The sequence below is a fragment of the Phyllobates terribilis genome, unplaced genomic scaffold (assembly GCF_046119375.1).
Source record: "Phyllobates terribilis strain yellow unplaced genomic scaffold, ASM4611937v1 Scaffold_393__1_contigs__length_1774422, whole genome shotgun sequence".
In the NCBI taxonomy this organism is placed as follows: Eukaryota; Metazoa; Chordata; class Amphibia; order Anura; family Dendrobatidae; genus Phyllobates; species Phyllobates terribilis.
Genome location: NW_027363153.1, coordinates 1181218 through 1207930, shown reverse-complemented (window position 1 = coordinate 1207930; position 26713 = coordinate 1181218). Strand labels below are relative to the sequence as shown.

The window sequence follows — 26713 nt, the reverse complement described above, 5'->3', positions numbered from 1 at the left end:
TTCGGTGGGGGGTATGTTCTTTTTTACCGAATATGGTTAAAAAATGGGCTCCAACGTGGGCTGTAGTGTACTGTCAATAAATGTAAGGCTTATAAAATCTAAGCCTAGAAGATTGGCTATACTGGAAGAACTAAAAAATCTTGGAGCAAATATTTACTGTCTGCAAGAGTGCGGAATTGAAGAGTCACCTCCTGAAAAGGACTGGGTATATGGGCATAGTATTTGGTCAGGTTCAATGACAAACAAAAATGATGGTGTGGGGATTTTGTTGGGGAATAGGGATTTAAGTTTTGAAAATTATATGGTGGTGGAGCCAGGTCGTTGTATAATGGCAGTGGTTAAGGGGAGAGGGTGGAGGGTGAAAATTGTTAACGTGTATTGTCCAATTAACAAAGGGGATAGGTTAGCACTATTAGAGAAAATACGTTTATTTTTGCCTGGAAGGATTCCAATATTATTAGTTGGTGATTTCAATTGTGTTTCTGAAGGGGAAATTGATGTCACGGGTAAGGTCCTTAATCAAATTACATCTGATTTTTCTTTTTTAGATGCAGCGGAATTTTTGAGTAAGCCACCACCGGCCACATATAGAGCTGATAGGGGAGGAATAGTGTCCAGGATTGACCGCATGCTGTATACAAATAGAGGTTTGGTGTGTAAATTTTTTAAACAGCATGTTTTTTCTTTCACAGACCATGAATGTTTGTGGGGTATGTTTGAAGGTGATAAAAAAATGGTGCATGGTGTTGGGGTATGGAAGCTAAATGTTAGGTTGTTAGAGGATGTTAGGGTTATGAGAGACTTCGAAAGTAAGTATGAATGGTGGAGGTCTAGGAAAAATAATTTTGTGGATGTGACTGTATGGTGGGATTGGGTGAAAGTGGAAATTAAGAATTTTTTTAGGAGGTGGGGTTATAAAAAAGCAGCAATTGAAAGAGGCAGATTTAAAGATTTAAATATGAGGATTGAGTGGTTACATAAAATGAGTATGAAAGGAATTGATGTTAGTGATCAACTCAGAGGAGCGAGAGATGAGATGAAGCGTGTTTTGGAAAAGCGTGGGAAGGAAATTATTTTTAGGACGAGAGTTGAGCATTTGGATATGGATGAGAAGTGTACGAGGTACTTTTTTAAAAAAATGTGCAGTAAAAAAGATGAGTTGGATGAGGTTGTAAATGATAATGGTATGACTGTGGTTGGAAGGGAAGTGTTGGATGAGGTACATAGTTTCTATAGTAGTTTATTTGAGTCTAAATGGGTGGATGGGGGTTTGAAAGAGCATGTGTTAGGTATGTTGGAGAGTCAGCTTGAATCAGGGGAACGTGAGTGTTTGAGTGAGGATATTGTTTTTGATGAGGTTAAAAAGGCGGTGGATGGTGCGAAAAAGAATAAAACACCTGGGAAAGATGGGTTGCCTGTGGAGTTTTATGTAAAAGCATGGGATGTGATTGGTGTTGATTTTGTGGAGGTATGTCAATATATGTGGATGAATGGTGTACTTTGTAATTCCATGAAAGAAGGAGTAGTTGTTTTACTATATAAGAAGGGTGAGAAAAAGAATTTGCGTAATTGGAGGCCGATTACATTACTCAATGCAGATTATAAAGTCTTTAGCAAAATTCTGGCTAACCGTATGCGTGGGGTGATTGGAAGTGTGGTTGGTGATGATCAAGTGTGCGCGGTGCCAGGTAGGTGTATGACTGATAACCTCTTGTTGTTGAGAGACGTAATTGGAGATTGTATGTTTAGGAAGGGGAAATGTATGGTTTTTTGTGTGGATTTTGAGAAAGCTTTTGATAGAGTGTCGCATGCGTTTATGTTTGAGGTGTTAGTTAGGATGGGTTTTCCTAGTGTTTTTGTGAATGCCATAAGGTGTTTGTATGATGGTGTGGTGAGTGAAGTGTTAGTGAATGGATGTTTGAGTGAGAAGGTGTGCATAAAATCAGGGGTCAGGCAGGGGTGTCCGTTGTCCCCTGTCCTGTTTATAAGTGTGATTGAGCCCCTGTTGTGCATGATTCGGAAAGAGAAAGTGATGAATGGTCTTCTGATCCCAGGGAGTGGTGGAAAGACTGTAAAGGTAATGGGGTATATGGACGATGTTGTTGTGGTGAGTGATAATATGGCTGCTATGAATCGAGCAAGGTTGCTTTTAGATTTCTTTTGTGGTGCATCTGGTTTTAGGGTGAATTGGGGGAAGTGTAGCTTTAAGTGTTTCGGGGATTCGAGTGTTAGGATGGATGGTGTGATATGTGAAGAAGGTGCTATTAAGGTTTTGGGGGTGTGGTTTAACAAAGATCTGAAAGGGAATGAGAGTTGGGATGAATGCGGTAAGAGGATTGAACAGAAGTTAAATTTTTGGAGGTTACGGGACTTGACATTGTCAGGCAAAGTCCTTATTATTAAGTCAGTGATTCTTCCTATGTTACTTTTTGTGTCAGTGGTTTTTCCAGCCCCTTATAGGGGTTTTAGGCGGATTGAGAAGCTAATTTTTACGTTTTATTGGGGAAGTAAGATGGAAAAACTTAAAAGGGAATATTTGTGTAAGTTACGTGAACATGGGGGAATGGATTTCCCAAATTTTGAATTTTGTCTTGGTTTAAATTATATTAAAACGGTGGTTGTTCTGTTAGGTAGGGATAACAAGACGGCTTTTATGATTAAATATATGGCTGGATGGATGTTGTTTGGGTTGAAATGGATGAGAAGGGATGCAAGAGTGCCTGTTTCGTTTAAATGTCCAGTGTGGTATGAGTTTGTTGAAAAATTTGTTGTCAAGCATGATTTGTTGGATGTTCCTATGGGTGATTTCAAAGTGATAAGGAATGTAAGGAGAAGGATGCGTGTTAGAGAGTTTGAATGTAACATTAGGGGCTTGAGATCGAGTGAAGCGTTGTGTGTATGGAGGAACCTGAGTATAAAAGGAATATCGAATAGGCAGCGTGATATCGTATGGATGAGTTTGCATGAGATTTTGCCTGTGAGAGAGGTACAGAAGAGGAGGGATCTGATTAGAACAGAGGTCTGTCCGAGGGATGGATGTGGGGCGAGTGAAACTGTTATGCATTTGGTTTGGAATTGTGATTATGCTCAGAGTGTTTGGAAGGGAGTGGGTGGTTTATGCAAGGAACTAGCGGGCGTGAATTTTATAAATTGGAGAGTGGTAATGTTTGGGATGGGTGCAAGTAGCCGGGTGAAAGAGAGATTGTTGTGGTTGATAATGGCATGTGTAATAGAAAGTCTGTGGGACGTTAGGAATTTGTGTTTATTTAAAAGGAAAATAATCTCAGTTAATAATTGTGTTAGGATGGTTTTGTCAAGGTTATACATAGTTTATTTATGGGACAGCCGTGGCGGTGGTGGCTCTGATTCAGAAGGTTTTTGGAAAGTAAAAAAATGGAGGTCACTGGTAAAGTACCAGTAAGTCCTTGTTTAAGTGTTGTGATCTGTCTTTTTTTATGATAATGGTATGTTTTATAGTTTTTTGTCCATTCAAAAGGTATTACAACTGTTTCAGTATAAAGTTATAAATATGAAATAAAGAAAGTACCATTATGATGTAAGACTGGGCAACGTAGTATGAGTTTTTATACTATTGATTGTTGCTTGAAAAATTTTACTGAATGGTATAAAAAAAAAAAAAAAATCTGTTCTTATCAGTTTAATATCTGATACGTCCCCTATCTGGGGACCATATATTAAATGGATTTTTAGAACAGGGAGATGGAAAAAGAGCTTGCTCTGTCCACTCCACGCATTGACCTGGTATTGCAGTATCTCCAGGACCGGTGCACCCCTTCTTTAATGCAGTTTCTAAAATCAGAAAGAATTGAATTCAATGTTTTTTGTTCATTTTGCTTGTTTGTCGGATTTTGGGATGGACTCTTTGGCTTTGCTTTTCTTCTCCTCATTGGATTTTTCATGTTCAAAGTTGCAGAAGTCAGATTACAAGGTCATTTTGGTTCAACTTCAGCAACTGTGCATTGCATTGCCATGTAATGTGATGCAATGCTATCTTTCTAGCTCTCCCTTTTTACTTCCTTTTGGATAAACAGACATATTAGGCAAGCATTTTGGAGCTTTCACCTAAATAACTACAGGTGGTGAGATAAGCTGCACAATATAATTGACCTTTCAGTATATTGTTGCACACACACCATCTATTTAGCAAATGCCCTTGTTATCAACAGCAGCCTTTTAAACTCACCTGAGCTAACAGGTATGTGCGCTGGTTACTCTGCTGCGCTTAAAATTTCTTTTTTGGTTTGCTACAATGCCTTTTCTGAAACGTTGTCTCCTTCTGCTGGAACACTGACTTCTTTCATTTAATGCCTGCAGACTATAAAAGAGAACCCAACCCAAAAAGTTTGGTTGATTAGTCTGTGGCATTCTGTTAAACTGTTGCTTATGGCGGTCTCTGTGAGCTTCTCAGCGACATTCAGCCAGCCAGGTATCCTGCCTGCAGTAGATGGAATGTGGCAATGGAACGCTGGCTGCGCGTGTCATAATAGGCTCTGAGCCTTTATATACCTGTGCACAGCAGCAGCCACCTTCAGTCTGCTGCTGGACAGCCAGCAGCAGCAGCAGCAGGAGAGGTATGTAATCAGGAGCCCTCCTGCTAAGGGTAGACAGCTGCTCGTTCCACCCCACCCCCCGCCTTAATTGGTTCTCCTCCCTTCCAACGGTGTTGAGGCGGGTGGGAACAGCAGGGGGTGAAGGTGCTGTGTTTAAAGAGGTGGAGTTATGCAGATCTAAAACGCGTGGATTGCAGCAGCAGCAAGCCGAAAAGTGCAGGCATGTAAGGGATCTAGAGGTTGACAACATGTCTTCTTAACGGGAGTCCAGGAGCTCATCTCCACAAATGGACTTTTCAGGATCCTTGGGTGGCTCCGTAGTTTGAAACCAATTCTGGTTATCGCTTCTCGGCCTTTTGGCTAAGATCAAGTGTAGTATCTGTTCTTATCAGTTTAATATCTGATACGTCCCCTATCTGGGGACCATATATTAAATGGATTTTTAGAACAGGGAGATGGAAAAAGAGCTTGCTCTGTCCACTCCACGCATTGACCTGGTATTGCAGTATCTCCAGGACCGGTGCACCCCTTCTTTAATGCAGTTTCTAAAATCAGAAAGAATTGAATTCAATGTTTTTTGTTCATTTTGCTTGTTTGTCGGATTTTGGGATGGACTCTTTGGCTTTGCTTTTCTTCTCCTCATTGGATTTTTCATGTTCAAAGTTGCAGAAGCCAGATTACAAGCTCATTTTGGTTCAACTTCAGCAACTGTGCATTGCATTGCCATGTAATGTGATGCAATGCTATCTTTCTAGCTCTCCCTTTTTACTTCCTTTTGGATAAACAGACATATTAGGCAAGCATTTTGGAGCTTTCACCTAAATAACTACAGGTGGTGAGATAAGCTGCACAATATAATTGACCTTTCAGTATATTGTTGCACACACACCATCTATTTAGCAAATGCCCTTGTTATCAACAGCAGCCTTTTAAACTCACCTGAGCTAACAGGTATGTGCGCTGGTTACTCTGCTGCGCTTAAAATTTCTTTTTTGGTTTGCTACAATGCCTTTTCTGAAACGTTGTCTCCTTCTGCTGGAACACTGACTTCTTTCATTTAATGCCTGCAGACTATAAAAGAGAACCCAACCCAAAAAGTTTGGTTGATTAGTCTGTGGCATTCTGTTAAACTGTTGCTTATGGCGGTCTCTGTGAGCTTCTCAGCGACATTCAGCCAGCCAGGTATCCTGCCTGCAGTAGATGGAATGTGGCAATGGAACGCTGGCTGCGCGTGTCATAATAGGCTCTGAGCCTTTATATACCTGTGCACAGCAGCAGCCACCTTCAGTCTGCTGCTGGACAGCCAGCAGCAGCAGCAGCAGGAGAGGTATGTAATCAGGAGCCCTCCTGCTAAGGGTAGACAGCTGCTCGTTCCACCCCACCCCCCGCCTTAATTGGTTCTCCTCCCTTCCAACGGTGTTGAGGCGGGTGGGAACAGCAGGGGGTGAAGGTGCTGTGTTTAAAGAGGTGGAGTTATGCAGATCTAAAACGCGTGGATTGCAGCAGCAGCAAGCCGAAAAGTGCAGGCATGTAAGGGATCTAGAGGTTGACAACATGTCTTCTTAACGGGAGTCCAGGAGCTCATCTCCACAAATGGACTTTTCAGGATCCTTGGGTGGCTCCGTAGTTTGAAACCAATTCTGGTTATCGCTTCTCGGCCTTTTGGCTAAGATCAAGTGTAGTATCTTTTGAAAAGGCGGTTTTGGATGTTGGCCGCCCTAGTAGATTGATACATTATGCACACTGGGGTTTAGGCGCTTGTTAGTACGCCAGGTGGCTAATATAGTCATCTGGTGGAAAGCATGGCCCCCCAGGATCGACGCCATTGGGCCGGGGAAGATCGAAAGCCCGAAGTGTGAAGTGCCCCAGGAGTGGTGACCCTGGGGTGCCTTAACTCACTGGGATTGGGAACCCCACTTGAGTTTATGGCACATTTGCACAAGCACTTCAAATTTTCTTTCTTCGCACATACCCTTATTCCGGGCCTTCTGGCCTTAGGATGGGGAATTTTTCAATTCCCGGTCGAAGGTCCGGGCAGTATTATACTGTGAAACCTTCACTATTTATTTAATTTCTTTGTCACTGTGTGTCCACTTATTCACGTGTGTCACGTCCTACTAGGATTTTGTCGGGATGCGGTTCCCTTACGGGTTCCTCTCTTGGCAGGTCTAGGGGGGGAGTGTGTGGCCATCAGGTTCCGCTCCCCCCTGAACCCCCCTGGCTCTCCTCTTTCGGGAGGAGAGCGTTGTTGGCTCCCCTCTTCCGGGAGGGGAGCACAGTCTTTGGCTCCCAGTGCCTTGCTCGGGTGAGAACTCGGGCAGGTGCTGGGGGTAAGATTGGGTCACCTCTGGCTTCGGCTGGAGGTGGCTTTTTGTCCCTGTTCCTCGCTGTGGCCTTTTGGCTCGGAGGGACGGGGAATGGTTTGGGGGACCCTTCTCCTTTTGGAGAGGGTTTCAAGAAGACCAGCATCCTAGTGCACTTTTTTTGTGGCACTTGTCACTTTTTTAAGCGCACTCGGGTTTTGTACACGAATTCGGGCTAAAAAGAAAAAAAAAAAAAAAAAAAATCTGTTCTTATCAGTTTAATATCTGATACGTCCCCTATCTGGGGACCATATATTAAATGGATTTTTAGAACAGGGAGATGGAAAAAGAGCTTGCTCTGTCCACTCCACGCATTGACCTGGTATTGCAGTATCTCCAGGACCGGTGCACCCCTTCTTTAATGCAGTTTCTAAAATCAGAAAGAATTGAATTCAATGTTTTTTGTTCATTTTGCTTGTTTGTCGGATTTTGGGATGGACTCTTTGGCTTTGCTTTTCTTCTCCTCATTGGATTTTTCATGTTCAAAGTTGCAGAAGCCAGATTACAAGCTCATTTTGGTTCAACTTCAGCAACTGTGCATTGCATTGCCATGTAATGTGATGCAATGCTATCTTTCTAGCTCTCCCTTTTTACTTCCTTTTGGATAAACAGACATATTAGGCAAGCATTTTGGAGCTTTCACCTAAATAACTACAGGTGGTGAGATAAGCTGCACAATATAATTGACCTTTCAGTATATTGTTGCACACACACCATCTATTTAGCAAATGCCCTTGTTATCAACAGCAGCCTTTTAAACTCACCTGAGCTAACAGGTATGTGCGCTGGTTACTCTGCTGCGCTTAAAATTTCTTTTTTGGTTTGCTACAATGCCTTTTCTGAAACGTTGTCTCCTTCTGCTGGAACACTGACTTCTTTCATTTAATGCCTGCAGACTATAAAAGAGAACCCAACCCAAAAAGTTTGGTTGATTAGTCTGTGGCATTCTGTTAAACTGTTGCTTATGGCGGTCTCTGTGAGCTTCTCAGCGACATTCAGCCAGCCAGGTATCCTGCCTGCAGTAGATGGAATGTGGCAATGGAACGCTGGCTGCGCGTGTCATAATAGGCTCTGAGCCTTTATATACCTGTGCACAGCAGCAGCCACCTTCAGTCTGCTGCTGGACAGCCAGCAGCAGCAGCAGCAGGAGAGGTATGTAATCAGGAGCCCTCCTGCTAAGGGTAGACAGCTGCTCGTTCCACCCCACCCCCCGCCTTAATTGGTTCTCCTCCCTTCCAACGGTGTTGAGGCGGGTGGGAACAGCAGGGGGTGAAGGTGCTGTGTTTAAAGAGGTGGAGTTATGCAGATCTAAAACGCGTGGATTGCAGCAGCAGCAAGCCGAAAAGTGCAGGCATGTAAGGGATCTAGAGGTTGACAACATGTCTTCTTAACGGGAGTCCAGGAGCTCATCTCCACAAATGGACTTTTCAGGATCCTTGGGTGGCTCCGTAGTTTGAAACCAATTCTGGTTATCGCTTCTCGGCCTTTTGGCTAAGATCAAGTGTAGTATCTGTTCTTATCAGTTTAATATCTGATACGTCCCCTATCTGGGGACCATATATTAAATGGATTTTTAGAACAGGGAGATGGAAAAAGAGCTTGCTCTGTCCACTCCACGCATTGACCTGGTATTGCAGTATCTCCAGGACCGGTGCACCCCTTCTTTAATGCAGTTTCTAAAATCAGAAAGAATTGAATTCAATGTTTTTTGTTCATTTTGCTTGTTTGTCGGATTTTGGGATGGACTCTTTGGCTTTGCTTTTCTTCTCCTCATTGGATTTTTCATGTTCAAAGTTGCAGAAGCCAGATTACAAGCTCATTTTGGTTCAACTTCAGCAACTGTGCATTGCATTGCCATGTAATGTGATGCAATGCTATCTTTCTAGCTCTCCCTTTTTACTTCCTTTTGGATAAACAGACATATTAGGCAAGCATTTTGGAGCTTTCACCTAAATAACTACAGGTGGTGAGATAAGCTGCACAATATAATTGACCTTTCAGTATATTGTTGCACACACACCATCTATTTAGCAAATGCCCTTGTTATCAACAGCAGCCTTTTAAACTCACCTGAGCTAACAGGTATGTGCGCTGGTTACTCTGCTGCGCTTAAAATTTCTTTTTTGGTTTGCTACAATGCCTTTTCTGAAACGTTGTCTCCTTCTGCTGGAACACTGACTTCTTTCATTTAATGCCTGCAGACTATAAAAGAGAACCCAACCCAAAAAGTTTGGTTGATTAGTCTGTGGCATTCTGTTAAACTGTTGCTTATGGCAGTCTCTGTGAGCTTCTCAGCGACATTCAGCCAGCCAGGTATCCTGCCTGCAGTAGATGGAATGTGGCAATGGAACGCTGGCTGCGCGTGTCATAATAGGCTCTGAGCCTTTATATACCTGTGCACAGCAGCAGCCACCTTCAGTCTGCTGCTGGACAGCCAGCAGCAGCAGCAGCAGGAGAGGTATGTAATCAGGAGCCCTCCTGCTAAGGGTAGACAGCTGCTCGTTCCACCCCACCCCCCGCCTTAATTGGTTCTCCTCCCTTCCAACGGTGTTGAGGCGGGTGGGAACAGCAGGGGGTGAAGGTGCTGTGTTTAAAGAGGTGGAGTTATGCAGATCTAAAACGCGTGGATTGCAGCAGCAGCAAGCCGAAAAGTGCAGGCATGTAAGGGATCTAGAGGTTGACAACATGTCTTCTTAACGGGAGTCCAGGAGCTCATCTCCACAAATGGACTTTTCAGGATCCTTGGGTGGCTCCGTAGTTTGAAACCAATTCTGGTTATCGCTTCTCGGCCTTTTGGCTAAGATCAAGTGTAGTATCTTTTGAAAAGGCGGTTTTGGATGTTGGCCGCCCTAGTAGATTGATACATTATGCACACTGGGGTTTAGGCGCTTGTTAGTACGCCAGGTGGCTAATATAGTCATCTGGTGGAAAGCATGGCCCCCCAGGATCGACGCCATTGGGCCGGGGAAGATCGAAAGCCCGAAGTGTGAAGTGCCCCAGGAGTGGTGACCCTGGGGTGCCTTAACTCACTGGGATTGGGAACCCCACTTGAGTTTATGGCACATTTGCACAAGCACTTCAAATTTTCTTTCTTCGCACACACCCTTATTCCGGGCCTTCTGGCCTTAGGATGGGGAATTTTTCAATTCCCGGTCGAAGGTCCGGGCAGTATTATACTGTGAAACCTTCACTATTTATTTAATTTCTTTGTCACTGTGTGTCCACTTATTCACGTGTGTCACGTCCTACTAGGATTTTGTCGGGATGCGGTTCCCTTACGGGTTCCTCTCTTGGCAGGTCTAGGGGGGGAGTGTGTGGCCATCAGGTTCCGCTCCCCCCTGAACCCCCCTGGCTCTCCTCTTTCGGGAGGAGAGCGTTGTTGGCTCCCCTCTTCCGGGAGGGGAGCACAGTCTTTGGCTCCCAGTGCCTTGCTCGGGTGAGAACTCGGGCAGGTGCTGGGGGTAAGATTGGGTCACCTCTGGCTTCGGCTGGAGGTGGCTTTTTGTCCCTGTTCCTCGCTGTGGCCTTTTGGCTCGGAGGGACGGGGAATGGTTTGGGGGACCCTTCTCCTTTTGGAGAGGGTTTCAAGAAGACCAGCATCCTAGTGCACTTTTTTTGTGGCACTTGTCACTTTTTTAAGCGCACTCGGGTTTTGTACACGAATTCGGGCTAAAAAGAAAAAAAAAAAAAAAAAAAATCTGTTCTTATCAGTTTAATATCTGATACGTCCCCTATCTGGGGACCATATATTAAATGGATTTTTAGAACAGGGAGATGGAAAAAGAGCTTGCTCTGTCCACTCCACGCATTGACCTGGTATTGCAGTATCTCCAGGACCGGTGCACCCCTTCTTTAATGCAGTTTCTAAAATCAGAAAGAATTGAATTCAATGTTTTTTGTTCATTTTGCTTGTTTGTCGGATTTTGGGATGGACTCTTTGGCTTTGCTTTTCTTCTCCTCATTGGATTTTTCATGTTCAAAGTTGCAGAAGCCAGATTACAAGCTCATTTTGGTTCAACTTCAGCAACTGTGCATTGCATTGCCATGTAATGTGATGCAATGCTATCTTTCTAGCTCTCCCTTTTTACTTCCTTTTGGATAAACAGACATATTAGGCAAGCATTTTGGAGCTTTCACCTAAATAACTACAGGTGGTGAGATAAGCTGCACAATATAATTGACCTTTCAGTATATTGTTGCACACACACCATCTATTTAGCAAATGCCCTTGTTATCAACAGCAGCCTTTTAAACTCACCTGAGCTAACAGGTATGTGCGCTGGTTACTCTGCTGCGCTTAAAATTTCTTTTTTGGTTTGCTACAATGCCTTTTCTGAAACGTTGTCTCCTACTGCTGGAACACTGACTTCTTTCATTTAATGCCTGCAGACTATAAAAGAGAACCCAACCCAAAAAGTTTGGTTGATTAGTCTGTGGCATTCTGTTAAACTGTTGCTTATGGCGGTCTCTGTGAGCTTCTCAGCGACATTCAGCCAGCCAGGTATCCTGCCTGCAGTAGATGGAATGTGGCAATGGAACGCTGGCTGCGCGTGTCATAATAGGCTCTGAGCCTTTATATACCTGTGCACAGCAGCAGCCACCTTCAGTCTGCTGCTGGACAGCCAGCAGCAGCAGCAGCAGGAGAGGTATGTAATCAGGAGCCCTCCTGCTAAGGGTAGACAGCTGCTCGTTCCACCCCACCCCCCGCCTTAATTGGTTCTCCTCCCTTCCAACGGTGTTGAGGCGGGTGGGAACAGCAGGGGGTGAAGGTGCTGTGTTTAAAGAGGTGGAGTTATGCAGATCTAAAACGCGTGGATTGCAGCAGCAGCAAGCCGAAAAGTGCAGGCATGTAAGGGATCTAGAGGTTGACAACATGTCTTCTTAACGGGAGTCCAGGAGCTCATCTCCACAAATGGACTTTTCAGGATCCTTGGGTGGCTCCGTAGTTTGAAACCAATTCTGGTTATCGCTTCTCGGCCTTTTGGCTAAGATCAAGTGTAGTATCTGTTCTTATCAGTTTAATATCTGATACGTCCCCTATCTGGGGACCATATATTAAATGGATTTTTAGAACAGGGAGATGGAAAAAGAGCTTGCTCTGTCCACTCCACGCATTGACCTGGTATTGCAGTATCTCCAGGACCGGTGCACCCCTTCTTTAATGCAGTTTCTAAAATCAGAAAGAATTGAATTCAATGTTTTTTGTTCATTTTGCTTGTTTGTCGGATTTTGGGATGGACTCTTTGGCATTGCTTTTCTTCTCCTCATTGGATTTTTCATGTTCAAAGTTGCAGAAGCCAGATTACAAGCTCATTTTGGTTCAACTTCAGCAACTGTGCATTGCATTGCCATGTAATGTGATGCAATGCTATCTTTCTAGCTCTCCCTTTTTACTTCCTTTTGGATAAACAGACATATTAGGCAAGCATTTTGGAGCTTTCACCTAAATAACTACAGGTGGTGAGATAAGCTGCACAATATAATTGACCTTTCAGTATATTGTTGCACACACACCATCTATTTAGCAAATGCCCTTGTTATCAACAGCAGCCTTTTAAACTCACCTGAGCTAACAGGTATGTGCGCTGGTTACTCTGCTGCGCTTAAAATTTCTTTTTTGGTTTGCTACAATGCCTTTTCTGAAACGTTGTCTCCTTCTGCTGGAACACTGACTTCTTTCATTTAATGCCTGCAGACTATAAAAGAGAACCCAACCCAAAAAGTTTGGTTGATTAGTCTGTGGCATTCTGTTAAACTGTTGCTTATGGCGGTCTCTGTGAGCTTCTCAGCGACATTCAGCCAGCCAGGTATCCTGCCTGCAGTAGATGGAATGTGGCAATGGAACGCTGGCTGCGCGTGTCATAATAGGCTCTGAGCCTTTATATACCTGTGCACAGCAGCAGCCACCTTCAGTCTGCTGCTGGACAGCCAGCAGCAGCAGCAGCAGGAGAGGTATGTAATCAGGAGCCCTCCTGCTAAGGGTAGACAGCTGCTCGTTCCACCCCACCCCCCGCCTTAATTGGTTCTCCTCCCTTCCAACGGTGTTGAGGCGGGTGGGAACAGCAGGGGGTGAAGGTGCTGTGTTTAAAGAGGTGGAGTTATGCAGATCTAAAACGCGTGGATTGCAGCAGCAGCAAGCCGAAAAGTGCAGGCATGTAAGGGATCTAGAGGTTGACAACATGTCTTCTTAACGGGAGTCCAGGAGCTCATCTCCACAAATGGACTTTTCAGGATCCTTGGGTGGCTCCGTAGTTTGAAACCAATTCTGGTTATCGCTTCTCGGCCTTTTGGCTAAGATCAAGTGTAGTATCTGTTCTTATCAGTTTAATATCTGATACGTCCCCTATCTGGGGACCATATATTAAATGGATTTTTAGAACAGGGAGATGGAAAAAGAGCTTGCTCTGTCCACTCCACGCATTGACCTGGTATTGCAGTATCTCCAGGACCGGTGCACCCCTTCTTTAATGCAGTTTCTAAAATCAGAAAGAATTGAATTCAATGTTTTTTGTTCATTTTTGTTATGCACACGCCCGGACTGACTGGCGTGTGCGGGTGTTGTGGTTCCACTGGACCATGGACCGGAGAGTGCCTGGAGGGGCGTGACTAAGTATCTGGCCGATCCGACCAAGGTGGCACGACGTCATACGACACCAGTGCACCAGGGAGAAACCGGGCAGAGGGACCAGGTGCTACTCCAGGTCAAACTCCGGACACGGGGGTTGACCCACACTGGAATTACTGGAACAGGCAGGTTAGGCTGGCACAGACTGGTGGATGTAAGCAAACACGGCAGGTATGCAGAGGGGTGGATACAGGCGAGTATGCAGGCAGGGAGGTACTGGCCGAAAGGACGGGCTGGAGCACAGAAAGGTTAAGACCCAGTACAGACTGGGTCACAGAACCGCAGATGCGGTAGACAACCACAGCAGAGAGGGAACGCCCAAAGCGGTGGGCAAGAACAGAGCAGGACGGGGCTGCAGGAGCAGCGAGCACAAGCAGGGCAGGACAGGACTGCCAGAGCAGCGGGCAGAAGCAGGGCAGGACAGGACTGCCGGATCAGCGGGCAGAAGCAGGGCAGGACAGGACTGCCGGATCAGCGGGCAGAAGCAGGGCAGGACAGGACAGGACTGCCGGAGCAGCGGGCAGAAGCAGGGCAGGACAGGACAGGACTGCCGGAGCAGCGGGCAGAAGCAGGGCAGGACAGGACAGGACTGCCGGAGCAGCGGGCAGAAGCAGGGCAGGACAGGACAGGACTGCCGGAGCAGCGGGCAGAAGCAGGGCAGGACAGGACAGGACTGCCGGAGCAGCGGGCAGAAGCAGGGCAGGACAGGACAGGACTGCCGGAGCAGCGGGCAGAAGCAGGGCAGGACAGGACAGGACTGCCGGAGCAGCGGGCAGAAGCAGGGCAGGACAGGACAGGACTGCCGGAGCAGCGGGCAGAAGCAGGGCAGGACAGGACAGGACTGCCGGAGCAGCGGGCAGAAGCAGGGCAGGACAGGACAGGACTGCCGAAGCAGCGGGCAGAAGCAGGGCAGGACAGGACTGCCAGAGCAGCGGGCAGAAGCAGGGCAGGACAGGACTGCCGGAGCAGCGGGCAGAAGCAGGGCAGGACAGGACTGCCGGAGCAGCGGGCAGAAGCAGGGCAGGACAGGACTGCCGGAGCAGCGGGCAGAAGCAGGGCAGGACAGGACTGCCGGAGCAGCGGGCAGAAGCAGGGCAGGACAGGACTGCCGGAGCAGTGAGCAAGGAGTCAGAGCAGGACGGACAGGGCTCTGTTCACACGGAACAGACAGGAAGGGAAAGGCAGAGCCAGATACCCACAGGGTACTTGCAGTGAAGTAGCGAGGGGACCACAAACTCACAAACGGGAGTACAGAGACAACAAGCAGGAGTTAGGTACGAGTTCAGACTCTGCAGAAAAAGGAAAGGAACAGACAGAGGCAAAACAGGTAAAGGATAGGAGAGAGTTCAGACTGGAACTGAGTGTACGGAAGAGACCGACACTGCAGCGGGATACAGGAGCGGGTCTGGGAATACGGCCCCCAGAGAGGCGGGACGAACAGGCAAGGAGCGTGTTCAGACAGGACAGACAAGATACAGGAACGGATCTAGGTAATCGGCCCCTAGAAGGCGGGAGGAACAGGCTAGGAGCGTGTTCAGACAGGCCTGGAAATACAGCCTCCAGGAAAGGCAGCAGGCAAGAGTACACAGACAGGACTCAGTTCAGACACGGGAACTGATACCACAAGGCAGGAGACATAGACAGGACTCAGTTCAGACACGGGAACAGATACTGCAAGACAGGAGAAATAGACAGGACTCAGTTCAGACAGGAACAGATACCACAAGGCAGGGACACAAACAGGACTCTGTTCAGACGGGAACAGATACCGCAAGGCACAGACAGGCAGATCTAGGAATACGGCCCCTAGAAGGCGAAAGAACAGGCAAGAAGCGTGTTCACAAAAACAGACCACAGTTCAGACACAGAACTGGAAAACAGGCAGGAAAACAGGATAGGACCTGGCATGTCAGAGACAAAAAGCCGACTGACAGGACACAATGCTCAGGCGCCATCTTGAGGAAGAAGGTGGTATAAATACCCAAAGATGGACAGCAATAGGCTGAAGGTGCAACAGGGGCGTGTCCACAGCAGGTACAAGAAACAGGAAGTTCAGCGGGTGTCGCCCTATGCAGCCAAAACAGACAAACAGACAGCAAGGAGGGAAGCCAGAGAGACATTCTGGACTGGAGATCAAGTGCGCGCTCTTGCACAGTGGGAGATGGACCACCATGCAAGGACGCCGCCAGGTATGTTACAGTACCCCCCCCCTTACGCCCCCTCTTCTTCAGGCCTGCCAGAATCTTCCGCAGGGAATTCGAGGACCAGTCGTTCACTTCAAGGAGATCACTTCCACTGTCCACAGGAAAAATTGATTTCATCTGGTTAGCTAGGATGCTACCTCCTATCCAGCCATCCCTAGCAACAGACGAAACGGGTGGAGTACCAGGAACAGCACACAAGGAAGTCTCTCTCCACATATTTTCAGGTGGCACCCCAGAGGGTACAGGAGACGACTGGAAGTCCTTCACCGGGTTGGAGGGGGACAGAGACTTGGGGGTAATCTCTGCTTCGAGGTACATCTTGTCAAGCTCACAGGAAGAAATAGACGGGTTATCAGGTACATAATGAGGAAAAGTCACTGTCTCTTTGTTATCTGGTGGTACCCCGGAGAATTCAGGAAACAACTGGAGGTCCTCCGCCGGGTCAGAAGAGTGCAGAGGCTCAGAGAAAACATCTGCTTCAGAGTACACAAGGTCGGACTCACTGGACGAAGCAAGCGAGGTATCAGATCCAGGATATAGGAAAGTCTCTGTCCATTCACCACCAGGTGGCACCCCGAAGGGTTCTGGAGACAACTGGAGGTCCTCCGCCTGGTCGGAGGGGTGTAGAGACTCGGGATTAACCTCTGCTTCGGAGTACACTAGGTTGGACTCACTGGACGAAGCGAGCGAGGTATCAGGTACAGAGTAAAGGAGAGTCTCTGTCCTTTCGCTACCAGGTAGCACCCCGAAGGGTTCTGGACACAACTGGAGGTCCTCCGCCTGGTCGGAGGGGTGTAGAGACTCGGGAGTAACCTCTGCTTCGGAGTACACTAGGTTGGACTCACTGGACGAAGCGAGCGAGGTATCAGGTACAGAGTATAGGAGAGTCTCTGTCCTTTCGCTACCAGGTAGCACCCCGAAGGGTTCTGGAGACAACTGGAGGTCCTCCGCCTGGTCGGAGGGGTGTAGAGACTCGGGGGTAACTACCACTTTGGGGTACCCATTGTCAGGCTCACAGGACGAAGCGGACAAAGTATCGAGTACCGAGTGTAGAGAAGTCTCTCTCCATTTGTCATCGAGTGGTATCCCGGAGGATTCAGGAGGCAACAGGGGGTCCTCCGCCAGGTAGTAGAGGTGCACAGACTCTGAGGTAACCACAGCTTTGGAGCATCCTTGGACATGCACACCGGTTAAAGTGGGTGAAGCATCTGATGCTGGATGCAGGAAGTTCTCCTGTGTGGAGTCTGGATGGGCAGAAGTCTCTTCGGGCAGGAGAACCGGAGCACTACCCACACACATTACCCATTGGGGCTTCTCCGGGATACAGGGAGATGAAGCTTCAGTAGGGACTTCAAGGTTGGGGTCAGGAGGTCTCAGGGAGGACAGACCCTGGCGTGACGGCTTGCCTCTACGTCTAGCACGTCTGGACTGCCTCTTGAGGTTGGGAGAAGTATTCCGGAAAGCGTAGTCACCCTGTGAGGATTCTGGGTGGGCAGTAGTCTCATTGGGCTGGAGGACTATTGCGCTACCCACACACATTACCCATCGGGGCTGCTCCGGGATATTGGGAGGTGAAGCTTCAGCAGGAGCCTCCGGGTTAGGATCATCGAAGACCATTAGAAAGGCCACCAGGAAGGCCATTAGGTCCAGGAGGATCGGATCCCGTGTTTCATATAGGGGGTTGATCTATTCCAAGGCATCACCCGCCAGGTAAGACATAATGAATGCCACCTTAACCCGATCGGTGGGAAAACATAGAGGGTAGAACTTGAAGTGTAGCATGCATTGCTCCACAAATGCACGACTTTGTCTTGGATCCCCATAGTAACGTGGCGGATCCGCAGGAACGAGAGCAGATAGATCCATCTGGACGGGTGCGTAATTCGCCTGGAACTCAGCTGAGAAAAAAAAAAACTTTTATTTATTTATTTTTAATGCATGTATTCGCTGGAAAACTTCTCAGAGAGCGAAGGCCGTGGGGCTCAACGGGAACCATGGCCTGAGCATGCTGTTATGCACACGCCCGGACTGACTGGCGTGTGCGGGTGTTGTGGTTCCACTGGACCATGGACCGGAGAGTGCCTGGAGGGGCGTGACTAAGTATCTGGCCGATCCGACCAAGGTGGCACGACGGCATACGACGCCAGTGCACCAGGGAGAAACCGGGCAGAGGGACCAGGTGCTACTCCAGGTCAAACTCCGGACACGGGGGTTGACCCACACTGGAATTACTGGAACAGGCAGGTTAGGCTGGCACAGACTGGTGGATGTAAGCAAACACGGCAGGTATGCAGAGGGGTGGATACAGGCGAGTATGCAGGCAGGGAGGTACTGGCCGAAAGGACGGGCTGGAGCACAGAAAGGTTAAGACCCAGTACAGACTGGGTCACAGAACCGCAGATGCGGTAGACAACCACAGCAGAGAGGGAACGCCCAAAGCGGTGGGCAAGAACAGAGCAGGACGGGGCTGCAGGAGCAGCGAGCACAAGCAGGGCAGGACAGGACTGCCGGAGCAGCGGGCAGAAGCAGGGCAGGACAGGACTGCCGGATCAGCGGGCAGAAGCAGGGCAGGACAGGACTGCCGGATCAGCGGGCAGAAGCAGGGCAGGACAGGACAGGACTGCCGGAGCAGCGGGCAGAAGCAGGGCAGGACAGGACAGGACTGCCGGAGCAGCGGGCAGAAGCAGGGCAGGACAGGACAGGACTGCCGGAGCAGCGGGCAGAAGCAGGGCAGGACAGGACAGGACTGCCGGAGCAGCGGGCAGAAGCAGGGCAGGACAGGACAGGACTGCCGGAGCAGCGGGCAGAAGCAGGGCAGGACAGGACAGGACTGCCGGAGCAGCGGGCAGAAGCAGGGCAGGACAGGACAGGACTGCCGGAGCAGCGGGCAGAAGCAGGGAAGGACAGGACAGGACTGCCGGAGCAGCGGGCAGAAGCAGGGCAGGACAGGACAGGACTGCCGGAGCAGCGGGCAGAAGCAGGGCAGGACAGGACAGGACTGCCGAAGCAGCGGGCAGAAGCAGGGCAGGACAGGACTGCCAGAGCAGCGGGCAGAAGCAGGGCAGGACAGGACTGCCGGAGCAGCGGGCAGAAGCAGGGCAGGACAGGACTGCCGGAGCAGCGGGCAGAAGCAGGGCAGGACAGGACTGCCGGAGCAGCGGGCAGAAGCAGGGCAGGACAGGACTGCCGGAGCAGCGGGCAGAAGCAGGGCAGGACAGGACTGCCGGAGCAGTGAGCAAGGAGTCAGAGCAGGACGGACAGGGCTCTGTTCACACGGAACAGACAGGAAGGGAAAGGCAGAGCCAGATACCCACAGGGTACTTGCAGTGAAGTAGCGAGGGGACCACAAACTCACAAACGGGAGTACAGAGACAACAAGCAGGAGTTAGGTACGAGTTCAGACTCTGCAGAAAAAGGAAAGGAACAGACAGAGGCAAAACAGGTAAAGGATAGGAGAGAGTTCAGACTGGAACTGAGTGTACGGAAGAGACCGACACTGCAGCGGGATACAGGAGCGGGTCTGGGAATACGGCCCCCAGAGAGGCGGGACGAACAGGCAAGGAGCGTGTTCAGACAGGACAGACAAGATACAGGAACGGAACTAGGTAATCGGCCCCTAGAAGGCGGGAGGAACAGGCTAGGAGCGTGTTCAGACAGGCCTGGAAATACAGCCTCCAGGAAAGGCAGCAGGCAAGAGTACACAGACAGGACTCAGTTCAGACACGGGAACTGATACCACAAGGCAGGAGACATAGACAGGACTCAGTTCAGACACGGGAACAGATACTGCAAGACAGGAGAAATAGACAGGACTCAGTTCAGACAGGAACAGATACCACAAGGCAGGGACACAAACAGGACTCTGTTCAGACGGGAACAGATACCGCAAGGCACAGACAGGCAGATCTAGGAATACGGCCCCTAGAAGGCGAAAGAACAGGCAAGAAGCGTGTTCACAAAAACAGACCACAGTTCAGACACAGAACTAGAAAACAGGCAGGAAAACAGGATAGGACCTGGCATGTCAGAGACAAAAAGCCGACTGACAGGACACAATGCTCAGGCGCCATCTTGAGGAAGAAGGTGGTATAAATACCCAAAGATGGACAGCAATAGGCTGAAGGTGCAACAGGGGCGTGTCCACAGCAGGTACAAGAAACAGGAAGTTCAGCGGGTGTCGCCCTATGCAGCCAAAACAGACAAACAGACAGCAAGGAGGGAAGCCAGAGAGACATTCTGGACTGGAGATCAAGTGCGCGCTCTTGCACAGTGGGAGATGGACCACCATGCAAGGACGCCGCCAGGTATGTTACAATTTTGCTTGTTTGTCGGATTTTGGGATGGACTCTTTGGCTTTGCTTTTCTTCTCCTCATTGGATTTTTCATGTTCAAAGTTGCAGAAGCCAGATTACAAGCTCATTTTGGTTCAACTTCAGCAACTGTGCATTGCATTGCCATGTAATGTGATGCAATGCTATCTTTCTAGCTCTCCCTTTTTACTTCCTTTTGGATAAACAGACATATTAGGCAAGCATTTTGGAGCTTTCACCTAAATAACTACAGGTGGTGAGATAAGCTGCACAATATAATTGACCTTTCAGTATATTGTTGCACACACACCATCTATTTAGCAAATGCCCTTGTTATCAACAGCAGCCTTTTAAACTCACCTGAGCTAACAGGTATGTGCGCTGGTTACTCTGCTGCGCTTAAAATTTCTTTTTTGGTTTGCTACAATGCCTTTTCTGAAACGTTGTCTCCTTCTGCTGGAACACTGACTTCTTTCATTTAATGCCTGCAGACTATAAAAGAGAACCCAACCCAAAAAGTTTGGTTGATTAGTCTGTGGCATTCTGTTAAACTGTTGCTTATGGCGGTCTCTGTGAGCTTCTCAGCGACATTCAGCCAGCCAGGTATCCTGCCTGCAGTAGATGGAATGTGGCAATGGAACGCTGGCTGCGCGTGTCATAATAGGCTCTGAGCCTTTATATACCTGTGCACAGCAGCAGCCACCTTCAGTCTGCTGCTGGACAGCCAGCAGCAGCAGCAGGAGAGGTATGTAATCAGGAGCCCTCCTGCTAAGGGTAGACAGCTGCTCGTTCCACCCCACCCCCCGCCTTAATTGGTTCTCCTCCCTTCCAACGGTGTTGAGGCGGGTGGGAACAGCAGGGGGTGAAGGTGCTGTGTTTAAAGAGGTGGAGTTATGCAGATCTAAAACGCGTGGATTGCAGCAGCAGCAAGCCGAAAAGTGCAGGCATGTAAGGGATCTAGAGGTTGACAACATGTCTTCTTAACGGGAGTCCAGGAGCTCATCTCCACAAATGGACTTTTCAGGATCCTTGGGTGGCTCCGTAGTTTGAAACCAATTCTGGTTATCGCTTCTCGGCCTTTTGGCTAAGATCAAGTGTAGTATCTGTTCTTATCAGTTTAATATCTGATACGTCCCCTATCTGGGGACCATATATTAAATGGATTTTTAGAACAGGGAGATGGAAAAAGAGCTTGCTCTGTCCACTCCACGCATTGACCTGGTATTGCAGTATCTCCAGGACCGGTGCACCCCTTCTTTAATGCAGTTTCTAAAATCAGAAAGAATTGAATTCAATGTTTTTTGTTCATTTTGCTTGTTTGTCGGATTTTGGGATGGACTCTTTGGCTTTGCTTTTCTTCTCCTCATTGGATTTTTCATGTTCAAAGTTGCAGAAGCCAGATTACAAGCTCATTTTGGTTCAACTTCAGCAACTGTGCATTGCATTGCCATGTAATGTGATGCAATGCTATCTTTCTAGCTCTCCCTTTTTACTTCCTTTTGGATAAACAGACATATTAGGCAAGCATTTTGGAGCTTTCACCTAAATAACTACAGGTGGTGAGATAAGCTGCACAATATAATTGACCTTTCAGTATATTGTTGCACACACACCATCTATTTAGCAAATGCCCTTGTTATCAACAGCAGCCTTTTAAACTCACCTGAGCTAACAGGTATGTGCGCTGGTTACTCTGCTGCGCTTAAAATTTCTTTTTTGGTTTGCTACAATGCCTTTTCTGAAACGTTGTCTCCTTCTGCTGGGACACTGACTTCTTTCATTTAATGCCTGCAGACTATAAAAGAGAACCCAACCCAAAAAGTTTGGTTGATTAGTCTGTGGCATTCTGTTAAACTGTTGCTTATGGCGGTCTCTGTGAGCTTCTCAGCGACATTCAGCCAGCCAGGTATCCTGCCTGCAGTAGATGGAATGTGGCAATGGAACGCTGGCTGCGCGTGTCATAATAGGCTCTGAGCCTTTATATACCTGTGCACAGCAGCAGCCACCTTCAGTCTGCTGCTGGACAGCCAGCAGCAGCAGCAGCAGCAGGAGAGGTATGTAATCAGGAGCCCTCCTGCTAAGGGTAGACAGCTGCTCGTTCCACCCCACCCCCCGCCTTAATTGGTTCTCCTCCCTTCCAACGGTGTTGAGGCGGGTGGGAACAGCAGGGGGTGAAGGTGCTGTGTTTAAAGAGGTGGAGTTATGCAGATCTAAAACGCGTGGATTGCAGCAGCAGCAAGCCGAAAAGTGCAGGCATGTAAGGGATCTAGAGGTTGACAACATGTCTTCTTAACGGGAGTCCAGGAGCTCATCTCCACAAATGGACTTTTCAGGATCCTTGGGTGGCTCCGTAGTTTGAAACCAATTCTGGTTATCGCTTCTCGGCCTTTTGGCTAAGATCAAGTGTAGTATCTGTTCTTATCAGTTTAATATCTGATACGTCCCCTATCTGGGGACCATATATTAAATGGATTTTTAGAACAGGGAGATGGAAAAAGAGCTTGCTCTGTCCACTCCACGCATTGACCTGGTATTGCAGTATCTCCAGGACCGGTGCACCCCTTCTTTAATGCAGTTTCTAAAATCAGAAAGAATTGAATTCAATGTTTTTTGTTCATTTTGCTTGTTTGTCGGATTTTGGGATGGACTCTTTGGCTTTGCTTTTCTTCTCCTCATTGGATTTTTCATGTTCAAAGTTGCAGAAGCCAGATTACAAGCTCATTTTGGTTCAACTTCAGCAACTGTGCATTGCATTGCCATGTAATGTGATGCAATGCTATCTTTCTAGCTCTCCCTTTTTACTTCCTTTTGGATAAACAGACATATTAGGCAAGCATTTTGGAGCTTTCACCTAAATAACTACAGGTGGTGAGATAAGCTGCACAATATAATTGACCTTTCAGTATATTGTTGCACACACACCATCTATTTAGCAAATGCCCTTGTTATCAACAGCAGCCTTTTAAACTCACCTGAGCTAACAGGTATGTGCGCTGGTTACTCTGCTGCGCTTAAAATTTCTTTTTTGGTTTGCTACAATGCCTTTTCTGAAACGTTGTCTCCTTCTGCTGGAACACTGACTTCTTTCATTTAATGCCTGCAGACTATAAAAGAGAACCCAACCCAAAAAGTTTGGTTGATTAGTCTGTGGCATTCTGTTAAACTGTTGCTTATGGCGGTCTCTGTGAGCTTCTCAGCGACATTCAGCCAGCCAGGTATCCTGCCTGCAGTAGATGGAATGTGGCAATGGAACGCTGGCTGCGCGTGTCATAATAGGCTCTGAGCCTTTATATACCTGTGCACAGCAGCAGCCACCTTCAGTCTGCTGCTGGACAGCCAGCAGCAGCAGCAGCAGGAGAGGTATGTAATCAGGAGCCCTCCTGCTAAGGGTAGACAGCTGCTCGTTCCACCCCACCCCCCGCCTTAATTGGTTCTCCTCCCTTCCAACGGTGTTGAGGCGGGTGGGAACAGCAGGGGGTGAAGGTGCTGTGCTTAAAGATGTGGAGTTATGCAGATCTAAAACGCGTGGATTGCAGCAGCAGCAAGCCGAAAAGTGCAGGCATGTAAGGGATCTAGAGGTTGACAACATGTCTTCTTAACGGGAGTCCAGGAGCTCATCTCCACAAATGGACTTTTCAGGATCCTTGGGTGGCTCCGTAGTTTGAAACCAATTCTGGTTATCGCTTCTCGGCCTTTTGGCTAAGATCAAGTGTAGTATCTGTTCTTATCAGTTTAATATCTGATACGTCCCCTATCTGGGGACCATATATTAAATGGATTTTTAGAACAGGGAGATGGAAAAAGAGCTTGCTCTGTCCACTCCACGCATTGACCTGGTATTGCAGTATCTCCAGGACCGGTGCACCCCTTCTTTAATGCAGTTTCTAAAATCAGAAAGAATTGAATTCAATGTTTTTTGTTCATTTTGCTTGTTTGTCGGATTTTGGGATGGACTCTTTGGCTTTGCTTTTCTTCTCCTCATTGGATTTTTCATGTTCAAAGTTGCAGAAGCCAGATTACAAGCTCATTTTGGTTCAACTTCAGCAACTGTGCATTGCATTGCCATGTAATGTGATGCAATGCTATCTTTCTAGCTCTCCCTTTTTACTTCCTTTTGGATAAACAGACATATTAGGCAAGCATTTTGGAGCTTTCACCTAAATAACTACAGGTGGTGAGATAAGCTGCACAATATAATTGACCTTTCAGTATATTGTTGCACACACACCATCTATTTAGCAAATGCCCTTGTTATCAACAGCAGCCTTTTAAACTCACCTGAGCTAACAGGTATGTGCGCTGGTTACTCTGCTGCGCTTAAAATTTCTTTTTTGGTTTGCTACAATGCCTTTTCTGAAACGTTGTCTCCTTCTGCTGGAACACTGACTTCTTTCATTTAATGCCTGCAGACTATAAAAGAGAACCCAACCCAAAAAGTTTGGTTGATTAGTCTGTGGCATTCTGTTAAACTGTTGCTTATGGCGGTCTCTGTGAGCTTCTCAGCGACATTCAGCCAGCCAGGTATCCTGCCTGCAGTAGATGGAATGTGGCAATGGAACGCTGGCTGCGCGTGTCATAATAGGCTCTGAGCCTTTATATACCTGTGCACAGCAGCAGCCACCTTCAGTCTGCTGCTGGACAGCCAGCAGCAGCAGCAGGAGAGGTATGTAATCAGGAGCCCTCCTGCTAAGGGTAGACAGCTGCTCGTTCCACCCCACCCCCCGCCTTAATTGGTTCTCCTCCCTTCCAACGGTGTTGAGGCGGGTGGGAACAGCAGGGGGTGAAGGTGCTGTGTTTAAAGAGGTGGAGTTATGCAGATCTAAAACGCGTGGATTGCAGCAGCAGCAAGCCGAAAAGTGCAGGCATGTAAGGGATCTAGAGGTTGACAACATGTCTTCTTAACGGGAGTCCAGGAGCTCATCTCCACAAATGGACTTTTCAGGATCCTTGGGTGGCTCCGTAGTTTGAAACCAATTCTGGTTATCGCTTCTCGGCCTTTTGGCTAAGATCAAGTGTAGTATCTGTTCTTATCAGTTTAATATCTGATACGTCCCCTATCTGGGGACCATATATTAAATGGATTTTTAGAACAGGGAGATGGAAAAAGAGCTTGCTCTGTCCACTCCACGCATTGACCTGGTATTGCAGTATCTCCAGGACCGGTGCACCCCTTCTTTAATGCAGTTTCTAAAATCAGAAAGAATTGAATTCAATGTTTTTTGTTCATTTTGCTTGTTTGTCGGATTTTGGGATGGACTCTTTGGCTTTGCTTTTCTTCTCCTCATTGGATTTTTCATGTTCAAAGTTGCAGAAGCCAGATTACAAGCTCATTTTGGTTCAACTTCAGCAACTGTGCATTGCATTGCCATGTAATGTGATGCAATGCTATCTTTCTAGCTCTCCCTTTTTACTTCCTTTTGGATAAACAGACATATTAGGCAAGCATTTTGGAGCTTTCACCTAAATAACTACAGGTGGTGAGATAAGCTGCACAATATAATTGACCTTTCAGTATATTGTTGCACACACACCATCTATTTAGCAAATGCCCTTGTTATCAACAGCAGCCTTTTAAACTCACCTGAGCTAACAGGTATGTGCACTGGTTACTCTGCTGCGCTTAAAATTTCTTTTTTGGTTTGCTACAATGCCTTTTCTGAAACGTTGTCTCCTTCTGCTGGAACACTGACTTCTTTCATTTAATGCCTGCAGACTATAAAAGAGAACCCAACCCAAAAAGTTTGGTTGATTAGTCTGTGGCATTCTGTTAAACTGTTGCTTATGGCGGTCTCTGTGAGCTTCTCAGCGACATTCAGCCAGCCAGGTATCCTGCCTGCAGTAGATGGAATGTGGCAATGGAACGCTGGCTGCGCGTGTCATAATAGGCTCTGAGCCTTTATATACCTGTGCACAGCAGCAGCCACCTTCAGTCTGCTGCTGGACAGCCAGCAGCAGCAGCAGCAGGAGAGGTATGTAATCAGGAGCCCTCCTGCTAAGGGTAGACAGCTGCTCGTTCCACCCCACCCCCCGCCTTAATTGGTTCTCCTCCCTTCCAACGGTGTTGAGGTGGGTGGGAACAGCAGGGGGTGAAGGTGCTGTGTTTAAAGAGGTGGAGTTATGCAGATCTAAAACGCGTGGATTGCAGCAGCAGCAAGCCGAAAAGTGCATGCATGTAAGGGATCTAGAGGTTGACAACATGTCTTCTTAACGGGAGTCCAGGAGCTCATCTCCACAAATGGACTTTTCAGGATCCTTGGGTGGCTCCGTAGTTTGAAACCAATTCTGGTTATCGCTTCTCGGCCTTTTGGCTAAGATCAAGTGTAGTATCTGTTCTTATCAGTTTAATATCTGATACGTCCCCTATCTGGGGACCATATATTAAATGGATTTTTAGAACAGGGAGATGGAAAAAGAGCTTGCTCTGTCCACTCCACGCATTGACCTGGTATTGCAGTATCTCCAGGACCGGTGCACCCCTTCTTTAATGCAGTTTCTAAAATCAGAAAGAATTGAATTCAATGTTTTTTGTTCATTTTGCTTGTTTGTCGGATTTTGGGATGGACTCTTTGGCTTTGCTTTTCTTCTCCTCATTGGATTTTTCATGTTCAAAGTTGCAGAAGCCAGATTACAAGCTCATTTT

At 47.6% G+C, this 26713-nt stretch overlaps 10 non-coding genes and 4 pseudogenes across 10 annotated transcripts; all 14 read left to right on the top strand.

Moving 5' to 3' along the window:
• The first annotated feature begins 3606 nt into the window (after positions 1–3606).
• LOC141224432 (U2 spliceosomal RNA) lies at positions 3607–3796 on the top strand. The gene has a single exon (XR_012291854.1). It is a non-coding gene; the product is annotated as a U2 spliceosomal RNA (small nuclear RNA).
• Positions 3797–4911: 1115 nt separating this feature from the next.
• LOC141224812 (U2 spliceosomal RNA) lies at positions 4912–5102 on the top strand. The gene has a single exon (XR_012292144.1). It is a non-coding gene; the product is annotated as a U2 spliceosomal RNA (small nuclear RNA).
• Positions 5103–6217: 1115 nt separating this feature from the next.
• LOC141224556 (U2 spliceosomal RNA) lies at positions 6218–6309 on the top strand (annotated as a pseudogene).
• A 760-nt stretch (positions 6310–7069) lies between these two features.
• Positions 7070–7290, top strand: LOC141224501 (U2 spliceosomal RNA; annotated as a pseudogene).
• Positions 7291–8405: 1115 nt separating this feature from the next.
• Positions 8406–8596, top strand: LOC141224811 (U2 spliceosomal RNA). The gene has a single exon (XR_012292143.1). It is a non-coding gene; the product is annotated as a U2 spliceosomal RNA (small nuclear RNA).
• A 1115-nt stretch (positions 8597–9711) lies between these two features.
• On the top strand, positions 9712–9803 carry LOC141224555 (U2 spliceosomal RNA; annotated as a pseudogene).
• Positions 9804–10563: 760 nt separating this feature from the next.
• LOC141224500 (U2 spliceosomal RNA) lies at positions 10564–10784 on the top strand (annotated as a pseudogene).
• Positions 10785–11899: 1115 nt separating this feature from the next.
• LOC141224809 (U2 spliceosomal RNA) lies at positions 11900–12090 on the top strand. Its single transcript, XR_012292141.1, has one exon. It is a non-coding gene; the product is annotated as a U2 spliceosomal RNA (small nuclear RNA).
• A 1115-nt stretch (positions 12091–13205) lies between these two features.
• LOC141224808 (U2 spliceosomal RNA) lies at positions 13206–13396 on the top strand. Its single transcript, XR_012292140.1, has one exon. It is a non-coding gene; the product is annotated as a U2 spliceosomal RNA (small nuclear RNA).
• A 7741-nt stretch (positions 13397–21137) lies between these two features.
• On the top strand, positions 21138–21328 carry LOC141224807 (U2 spliceosomal RNA). Its single transcript, XR_012292139.1, has one exon. It is a non-coding gene; the product is annotated as a U2 spliceosomal RNA (small nuclear RNA).
• Positions 21329–22446: 1118 nt separating this feature from the next.
• LOC141224806 (U2 spliceosomal RNA) lies at positions 22447–22637 on the top strand. The gene has a single exon (XR_012292138.1). It is a non-coding gene; the product is annotated as a U2 spliceosomal RNA (small nuclear RNA).
• A 1115-nt stretch (positions 22638–23752) lies between these two features.
• On the top strand, positions 23753–23943 carry LOC141224805 (U2 spliceosomal RNA). The gene has a single exon (XR_012292137.1). It is a non-coding gene; the product is annotated as a U2 spliceosomal RNA (small nuclear RNA).
• A 1112-nt stretch (positions 23944–25055) lies between these two features.
• LOC141224804 (U2 spliceosomal RNA) lies at positions 25056–25246 on the top strand. Its single transcript, XR_012292136.1, has one exon. It is a non-coding gene; the product is annotated as a U2 spliceosomal RNA (small nuclear RNA).
• A 1115-nt stretch (positions 25247–26361) lies between these two features.
• LOC141224802 (U2 spliceosomal RNA) lies at positions 26362–26552 on the top strand. Its single transcript, XR_012292135.1, has one exon. It is a non-coding gene; the product is annotated as a U2 spliceosomal RNA (small nuclear RNA).
• Positions 26553–26713: the final 161 nt, after the last annotated feature.